The sequence below is a fragment of the Channa argus genome, chromosome 6, assembly GCF_033026475.1.
Source record: "Channa argus isolate prfri chromosome 6, Channa argus male v1.0, whole genome shotgun sequence".
Taxonomy (NCBI): domain Eukaryota; kingdom Metazoa; phylum Chordata; class Actinopteri; order Anabantiformes; family Channidae; genus Channa; species Channa argus.
Genome location: NC_090202.1, coordinates 27,113,227 through 27,122,504, shown reverse-complemented (window position 1 = coordinate 27,122,504; position 9,278 = coordinate 27,113,227). Strand labels below are relative to the sequence as shown.

At 38.0% G+C, this 9,278-nt stretch overlaps 3 non-coding genes across 3 annotated transcripts; all 3 read right to left on the bottom strand.

Moving 5' to 3' along the window:
* Positions 1-1,444: 1,444 nt before the first annotated feature.
* Positions 1,445-1,635, bottom strand: LOC137129581 (U2 spliceosomal RNA). The gene has a single exon (XR_010914739.1). It is a non-coding gene; the product is annotated as a U2 spliceosomal RNA (small nuclear RNA).
* Positions 1,636-2,741: 1,106 nt separating this feature from the next.
* Positions 2,742-2,905, bottom strand: LOC137129599 (U1 spliceosomal RNA). Its single transcript, XR_010914757.1, has one exon. It is a non-coding gene; the product is annotated as a U1 spliceosomal RNA (small nuclear RNA).
* Positions 2,906-4,892: 1,987 nt separating this feature from the next.
* On the bottom strand, positions 4,893-5,083 carry LOC137129585 (U2 spliceosomal RNA). The gene has a single exon (XR_010914744.1). It is a non-coding gene; the product is annotated as a U2 spliceosomal RNA (small nuclear RNA).
* Positions 5,084-9,278: the final 4,195 nt, after the last annotated feature.

Below are 9,278 nucleotides of genomic sequence, written 5' to 3'. Positions count from 1 at the left end.
GAACAACCACGACCAGGACAGACAGCAAGTTTCTACCAGCATGTTAGTTTGTGTTTTAAATCAACCTAATTTAATCAGATGAGTGACCTGTAAGTGAAGTTCAATTATTCAACTCGTCATTTTAAGTTAAATGATTTCAGACCATAACAACTTAGATATTCATGTTAAGGTAATTCAAAATTAAGTTTATTCCACAAAATTCCTGACTGAATATTTATAGTGTGTCCACATTTCCCGATCACGGCTTTACTTGTTGCTCTTCCCTTTGCCAAGTCACTTTAAAAATCTTCATTTAAATTTAAAAAAATTATTAACCTTCTTAAATGTCTTTTGCAGAAAAGATTGGGGGGGGGGGGGGGGGGGGAATAATTATTTATCTGAAAAAAAGTTTGTCTCTCAATGCATGAAGCTGATAAACAATTCACGTGCACACACACAATTAATATTAGAATGAAACAGTTACCAGGCCAGTTTTGTGTTTAAGCATAATTAGGACCAATAGCAATATCACATTGCTGACATTTGAGAAGCTCTGGATTTGTCAAAACATGCTGGGAAACCTCCATCAGAGAGCACAACTTGTAAATGAACAGACTGGTGACTGGGTGGCTGTGAGGCGAAGCAGTCTCCAGGACTTTGGCTGTTTTTGACAGCAATGTTTGAGGAATATTTCATCCTTTGCAAGTTCAAACTGAAAATACATGTACGTCTGCATGACAGAAAGTAAATTTCATCCTCATAACTTCATGTAACACTATACTTCATGTGCTACTCTTCTCTTTTGTGGTACCTTAACAAAGAAGATATAAACAAACTGCAGCTTTCAAACTTCAAGAGGATCACTAGCAGTTTTTTCTTCAATGTAAAATCAATATTTATATAGAGTATTTGTTTTTGTACCTCGCATACTTTACAGTAATGAATGCGTGCTTGCTGTAAAGATGCTAACAAATTAATTAACTTTTTTTCTTGCTTGTGAAACCAGGGTTGTTTTTGAAATATTAATGCCAAACAAAAATGCTAAAAATCCTCCAGCACCAACTGGTCCAAATCCATTAAGAAATTCACCATTTATTATTTTCTTGTATTTGACACAGTTTAATGGTAACTGGATTGGACTGTCTCTAAATGAAGTTTGTTAAGGTCTAAATGTTATTATTAAAACCTTGACAAACCCAGTTCTATCAGAGTGGTCAAACACATCCCCATGATGATGGGCTGTGGGGGTTTCGGTGTCTCGCTCAGGGACACTTCGACATGAAGTGGGGAAGAGCGGAACGCGAACCTCCGCTCCGACGCTATGGTTATTAGTCGGACACTGCAAACTGAGCAACTGCGGAACCGAAGTACCTGGATTAGTGATAACACCGACTACAACTAGAATACTCCGACACATCCTAGTGAAGAAGGGCTGATCGGTTGAAATTATTCTTCCACAGTGAAAGGAGGGTGCACCGGTCCTGGAGATACTGCAATACCAGGTCGATGCGTGGAGTGGACGGAGCAAGCCCCTATTCCATCTCCCTGTTCCAAAAATCAATTTAATATATGGTCCCCGGGTAGGGGACGTATCAGATATTAAACTGATAAGAACAGATACTACACTTGATCTTAGCCAAAAGGCCGAGAAGCGATGCTGAGCACAGGCGGAGGTAGAGGACTCATTCTCCGTGCAGACTCTGTCACTGACGGTTGGAGGATCCAGTTTAGTATCGGTTTTGCTTGACCATGTAGAACAACTATGTAAAACAAGCTAAACATGACAGAGATGTGACAAAAACGGCCACAATAAGTTTTATTCCTAAAAAGTAACGTCTTTGTTCTACATTGCTCGTTGGTCATGTGACTCCCCCTTGTCCAATGACGATTAACGTCGTCAGCGCGACTCTTATTCAACTATTTTACTTTGAATGTCGGAATAACACCGGTTGTAAATTCACACCAATTATGGAAAACTAATAAACCACAAATAAATAATGTTATATCTACATTTTGTAACTTAATAAGTGAAAAACACTCAACACACACGTTTTTCTTACAAACCAACCACTTCCTGTTTATTTGTTTACACACGGTTATTAACAACTGACATTCCTGCTACTGCCACCTACCGATGTGGAGACTGAACAACACTGTTTTAACAACAGGACCGTTACGTTAACCTGCATTAATTTGAACTAGTTGGATAAACTGAACTGATTGTATTTCTCTTTAATAATCATGAGCAACAGTAAGAACAAACAACTTGCTTCTGAATCATCTAACTAAATTAATGGATTTGAACAGGTCATTTCTCCAGCTCAATAAACTGTCATTTCTTTAATTAAAGGGGTTCATCAATAGTAATTATGGTGAATTCTACATTTACGCTCTCAGTAATATTCTTACATGTTTACATCAATTAAACTTTCCGTTTTGTTAATTCAAAATTCCTAGAAAAGTTTTGTTTTGTTTAGAGAAATCCCAAAAACAGTGAGGTACAAATAAGGTTAATGTACCTACAAAAACTAGAGTCCAGTGTATAAAACGGTTTTCTTCAACACGCAGATCCACAGACCACTGAACATGTTGACTGCAAAATGAACGTAAACCTTTAAACCAAAGCTGAATTTACCAGCGTCAGTTTTTCTCCGACACAAGTGACGAGATTACGAAAACGTTTTATAACATCTAACAAACATTATTACAATACGTTACTTTGATTTAATTATTTCATTTGTATTTTATTATTCACACGTCATCAGGGGAGAGCGCGAACGCAGTCCCCCACTACCACAAATTATGCAGTCGAGATTCCCACATTTGGGGAATTCGCAGGGGTCAGCACAGCCTGAGTGCAATGGCTGAGCCTCGCCCTGGGTGAACCACCTTCATGATCATGGTGTCTCCCCTGCCAGGTAAGTATGAGTTGTTCAGCTCACAGGCAGCGTAGTCTTTCACACACCAACCACACTGACTGAGGGTGCACACAACCCTTACAGGACCAAACACACAGTCTCTGAGGGCTGCAGATCACCCATATACAATAAGCTGTTCTGTAGAAAAATGTTTTTTTTTTCTATTTTGTTTTTTACCTTTCGCTTCTTCAAACTGCATGTTTCCCATCATGCAGTGCTGCATGTTCTAATGCAAAACCCCCCGTTTTCTTTACTTGCAACACATGAATAAGACCTCGGTTTTAAGTTCAAACGAATCACTGACATATTATAAACTGCAAGCAAATAATGTTACATCTTCATTTTGTAATTTAGTAAGAGTAAAAACACACAACACAAACGTTTTTTTTTACAAACCAACCACTTCCTGTTTATTTGTTTACACACGGTTATTAACAACTGACATTCCTGCTACTGCCACCTACCGATGTGGAGACTGAACAACACTGTTTTAACAACAAGACCGTTACATTAACCTGCATTAGTTTGAACTAGTTGGATAAACTGAACTGATTGTCTGTCTCTTGGTTATATCATGACCAACAGTAAGAACAAATATCTTGCTTCTGACACATTTAACTAAATTTATGGATTTGAACAAGTCATTTCCTCAGCTCATTAATAAAACAGTTTTTCTTTAATTAAACAGGTTCAGCAGTAGTAATTATGGTGAATTCTACACTTACAGTCTCATTAATATTCTTACATTGTTACATAATTTTGAATGAATTTAAACTTTCACCTTTGTTACTTCAAGATTCCTAAAAAAGTGTTATGTTTTTGTTTTTACTGCAACTATAGAGAAATCACAAAAAAAAAAAAACATTGAGATACAATAGAAACAGTCCAAATAGGGGTTAATGTACATTCAAAAACTAAAGAGTCCAATGTATAAAACCGAACCAGTGTACGGTGAGAGGTATTCTTTCTTAGAAGGGTCTATTGTATTGAGGGTTTGTACGGTCTCTGTTTTTATCATAAGCCCCTGCGGCTGTTTTAGCTGCATCTCTAACTACCTCCCATATTGCAGCACCCCATGCTGTACATCAGTCTGTGTGGGACAGGGACTTCTGGATTCATTGTATTGCTTCAGTCTTTTTCATGCAATTTCATGAGTCACTTGTGAAATTTAAAAGACTATATGCAACAACTGGATTATACAAGTTTATAAATACACAGTGAAAAGGAGACTGTCAGATTACTTGGCGGTAATAATCTCATATGTTCAGCAGCAGAAATGTAAACTAGCTTTAGAAACTAAAGCCCTAATACACAGCCATAAATAGATAGTTTTTAGGAAAAGAAAAAACACTCACAAAAGTATACTTTTCATAAAGGGAACTATTTTATTGATCGAGTGCAAGATTGTTACAATGTCACTCAGACTTGAGGTCAAACAATAAATTCATATGAAATTTACAAGATCGTTTACTCCAGGTGGAAAATTCTATTCTATCTGCTTTCTACATTCCCACTTCGGTCTTAGGACAGATACACCACCTGCTACAATTGAACACTAAAACTCGCTATTCCCCACTCGCCCACCAGAGAGCGCCACTTGTTGACTTTCAGCCTGTAGACTACTAACCAATCGCAGCAGCTTTCCGTAGACTTGAACGCCTTCCTACTGAGCACCTAATGAAATCAATGTGATGTATGTTATCAGAAAAATGCTTCTTTTGATTTTGTATTTTTAAGTAACTTCTTTTGGACATTTAGAAGGCAGAACTTGTAAGAGTGTTTCTCCACTGATACAATGGTTCAACCCCTTATTTCATCAATGAAATACATAAAGAACATTGAGATTTATACAAATAAAAAAGATGTCAAATCTCTCACATGCCGTGAGGTTGTTACTGTGGAGTTGATGAACACTACTTGTTGCTGCGTGTGTCAGTGCTTAACTTACGTAGTAATTGTTAGATTTCAAAGAAGCGTTTATTTTGAACACCGTGAGGAGGGTGCACCGGTCCTGGAGATACTGCAATACCAGGTCGATGCGTGGAGTGGACGGAGCAAGCCCCTATTGCATCTCCCTGTTCCAAAAATCAATTTAATATATGGTCCCCGGGTAGGGGACGTATCAGATATTAAACTGATAAGAACAGATACTACACTTGATCTTAGCCAAAAGGCCGAGAAGCGATGCTGAGCACAGGCGGAGGTAGAGGACTCATTCTCCGTGCAGACTCTGTCACTGACGGTGTGTGGACGGTGCGTTTGGAGGACACTCGGTGAAACTGAAAAATGTTGACCCAGTGCGGTCTCTGTGTGCAGTACCATCCAAATATATGAAATGTAAAGGTGTATTTAAAAAGGGTTAGTGAAGTGCCGTAGGTTGCGTTTGTCGCTAACGCTCCTATCCGACATTACAAATTATCAGAAACTCTGATGTAATTTACAGCCGTGTTAGAAAAAAGTTGACCAGAGGATCCATGTCGAGATCTCACAGAAACACAACATGTAAGAGACGCGTACAGTGTCCTCTGTAAGAAGGTAAATGCTGTTTTTAATCAGCCACTCTGGTGGAAATGAGAGTTTAATGCTAAAGTCCAAGTTCCAGTGAACGGCCCACAACATAATTTAGTGGTGTTGATTCTGCACTAGATGCTTCAAATTGTTGTCTTTTTGACGACTTGAAAACAGCCAAACATGGAATAATGTGATGTTAAAATTAAAAATGTATCACACAACCAAATCATAGTATTTTCTAACTCCTTTCCATTTGTCTTAAGATGATTAAGAGCTACACCGCCCTCTGCTGGACGACTGGCAGTTAACACCAGTTAAAACTTGTTAGCAAAAATTATTAAATACATTTTAAGTTTAGGTTATTTGAAGTTAATTCATGTTTACCGTTGTATGGAGTTTATTAATTAGTTAAATCATTAATTTGCCAGTCACAACCACGTAAAACCTTGCACGGAGCCACTTAATTGACCTCGCTAATTGAAATGAAACTAGGCCAAAACACGTTAACGTTACATGTGGATTTGTCCATACGGTCGGTAAACTTTAAGTAAAGTTCTGTGACTTTGCACAAGCGTTTTTAAGCCCGTTTCTACCTTTAAGGTGAACCCCTGTCAGCGCACCTGAAGCGCTAAAGCCCGACGCCAACACTCAACCGCCATCTGCAAAAAAAGGCCACTGGCGGCATAACGTGCTCGTGACACGGCGCTGGAACGCGTACATCTGTACATTAACTCACCCAAACACGTCCTGAGAGCAAAAGCACGTTTACATGAAGGTAAAAACCCCGTTTTAATGCTCGTGATCTGTGCTTGGTTGTGTTACGATGATGAGCTCCACACCGCCTCCAGTGGATAACGGAAGTAGTTCACGCTGCAGGTAAACAGGGACGTCATTTACTGCACTTTCTTATTTACGGTGACGCGCATCTCTAAATGTAACTATGCAGATCCCTTCACTCTGCGCGCTTTGTTGTGGGTTTGGAAGAGCATTTTCCCCTCAGTGACCTATAATGACGATTTGTGGGTTCTTGGGTTATTTATTTATCCATATCTACAAACTCCAATTCCAAAAAGTTGAGAAGATGTAAAATGATGTAAAACAAATAAAAACAGAATGCAGTGATTTGCAAATCCCATCAACCCGTATTTTATTCACAACAGAACATAAACCACATATCAGATGTTATGTAATTCCAATTAAATAACACTATGTACGGTGAAATACGTGTTTGCATAAATAAGGTCAGTATTTGAGGTCAGTATTTAGTAGATGCATCTTTGGTTGCAATCACAGTCTGTGAGGACAGGTCTCAATCAGGCTTGCAAATCTGGACACTGGAAAGTTTATACCATTCTTCTTTGCAACACTGCTCAAGCTCTGTCAGGTTGCACAGGGATCTTTTCAAGCCCAGCCACAAATTCTTTATATTGATAATGTCTGGGCTTCCACTCCAGAACATTCACCTTTTTGTCAGTAAACCAATTCTCTGGAGCTTTTGCTGTATGCTTCAGGTCTTTATTATTATTATTGTTATGGAATTTTGAATCTCTTTGGGCCTCAATTTGCGTCCAGTTATAATGACGGTTGTCATCCTACTGTCCCAGATCTTGCACTGGACTTCTATTGCTCATTTTGTTAAACTTAAGTCAGTGTCCATCATTGGGAAGAAAATGTACTTATTTTATGTAATAATCAGACAAGCAATATTAATAATACCTTTAGAAAGTAAAGATCCCACACAAAAATATTACTTTGAGGTATTGAGTATCATTAAAACTTTACTATTGAAATTTATTAGGCCAACAAAGTGGAACTTACCATGGGTAGTCAAACTCAAACATCCCAGCTATATAATTTTTTGCTTATGTGTGGACTTCAAATTGTCAGACCTGTCTGACAACCCCCTGCAGGGTTGTGTGGACGTGTGACCATTTTTGGGTTTTACAACGTAACCAGTGTGTAACGATCAGAAAAGACCGTTTGATTCTCTGATTTTCATATTTGTTCTTGCCAACATCGTTCCGTTGGGTCATAAAACAGCCAGTTGCTGTCGGGTCAAATTGTCGGGTCAAATTTACAGACTGAGATCGGATAAACTGATATACTCAAACTTAGTGCATGTTCAGGTCAGACCTGCAGTTTTGGAGGCCAACATGTGAACCGTGATCACTTCAAGAGAAGAGAGAGACGTGAATTCTTATATTCCACTATAAGGTAAATAACCTCAGAATTATTTTTTTTATATTAATAATTTTCTTTGCATGGAAAAGCCACTGCAGTACATGTTGAGATGACAAAGGAAAAGCTGCTCCAGCTGATCTGACACCAAAACCACCCACAGTAAAACATGATTAATAAAAACTAATCCAAGAAATTCATGTTTAATAATATTTACACACAATCTGTTACAGTGCACAGAATTTCCACCATCAGCATCTGTGTAGTTTGTCCAACACTTGTGATCTGTAGACCTTTGCTTAAAACTAGAAGAAGAGAGGAGAAGTTATTTTAATAAATAATGAAAAGATATTAAAGCTGATTGATCACTGCTTATTGCTGCAGAACCACATCTCCATCTCCTCTGTTTACTTGGAAACATCTCAGAAGTTGATCATCTCCAAAGTAAATATAAAAACCCAGTACTCATCTCTTCAACAACCACCAAGAAAATAATCTTTCAAAAGTGGAAATCTAAAAGCTCACTTCATATCAGTCACTGGACAAATCTTCTCAGAGAACAAATAACCATAGAGAAAACATCAGCTACATACAATAACAATACAGAAAACTTCAATGAAGCTTGGAACCTATTCTTACAATATTTTCTCTCAAACAAAATGCCTGGGACTGATCCACACACCCCCCACCACAAACAGCAAAAAAATAGACTAGTTATGATTCTTTTTTTTAATCTATTTTTTGAAGAAATACCATCATTCTTATTAACATCCATCATTATTATTATTAGCAGTAGTAATTGATTTTCTTTATAGTTATTATTGTTGTTTTATACAATATATATGCTTAGAACATGTTTATATCCTTAAGATGTTTACCCCTACCCTGTACTTTCCCATCCCCATCCAAACTGTTGTTTCTTTTAGGATTATACCCTTTCTGCTCATCCTCACTACCCTTCCTCACTTCTCCAACCGTGATGCACCCTCACAAGCAAACATACACTGTTCATTTGTTTGCCATATCTCACACTGTTGTTATGATGTTATGTTTTGTATTGTGTGATTTCTAAATTTTTTGTTTTTGTTTTTGTCTGTTTATTTGTTTTTGGTAATTATAAATAAATAAATAAAAAACTCTGTGGCCACTGGACCCATCACAACGGCTGTAATCAGTGGGTAAGGCAGTTGTTCATGGAGAGGGTCAACAGTTCGATTCCCAGCCCATCATGGCTCCTGGTCCTTGGGCAAGTTACTGAACCGCAAGTTGCTCCCAGTGGGTCAGGTGAGCATCTTGCATGACAGCCAGCACTATCAGTGTGTTAGTGTGTGTGAATGGGTGAATAAAAGGCAACATTGTAAAGTACTTTGAATAAAAGCGCTATGTAAGCAGCCATTTTCCATTTACCATCACAACCCACCTGTGACGAAGGACACAGCTGTTCTTATACTATACAAATCTCTGAACCATAACCCACAGTCTAATAACTATTTGTCTTTGTGCAGGAATGATTTTAACTAGTCTGGTACTGCACTCACACAGACAGTTTGTCTCCTGATGCTTTTTACTGACATTGTCATAGTGACTTTTTCTTATTGTAAAAAGTTGATAACAGCAAATCCCATTCTGTATCGGAGCTGGACCAGGACATGTGACTCAGCCTCAACTTTAACACCATTATTTTTCCTTAAA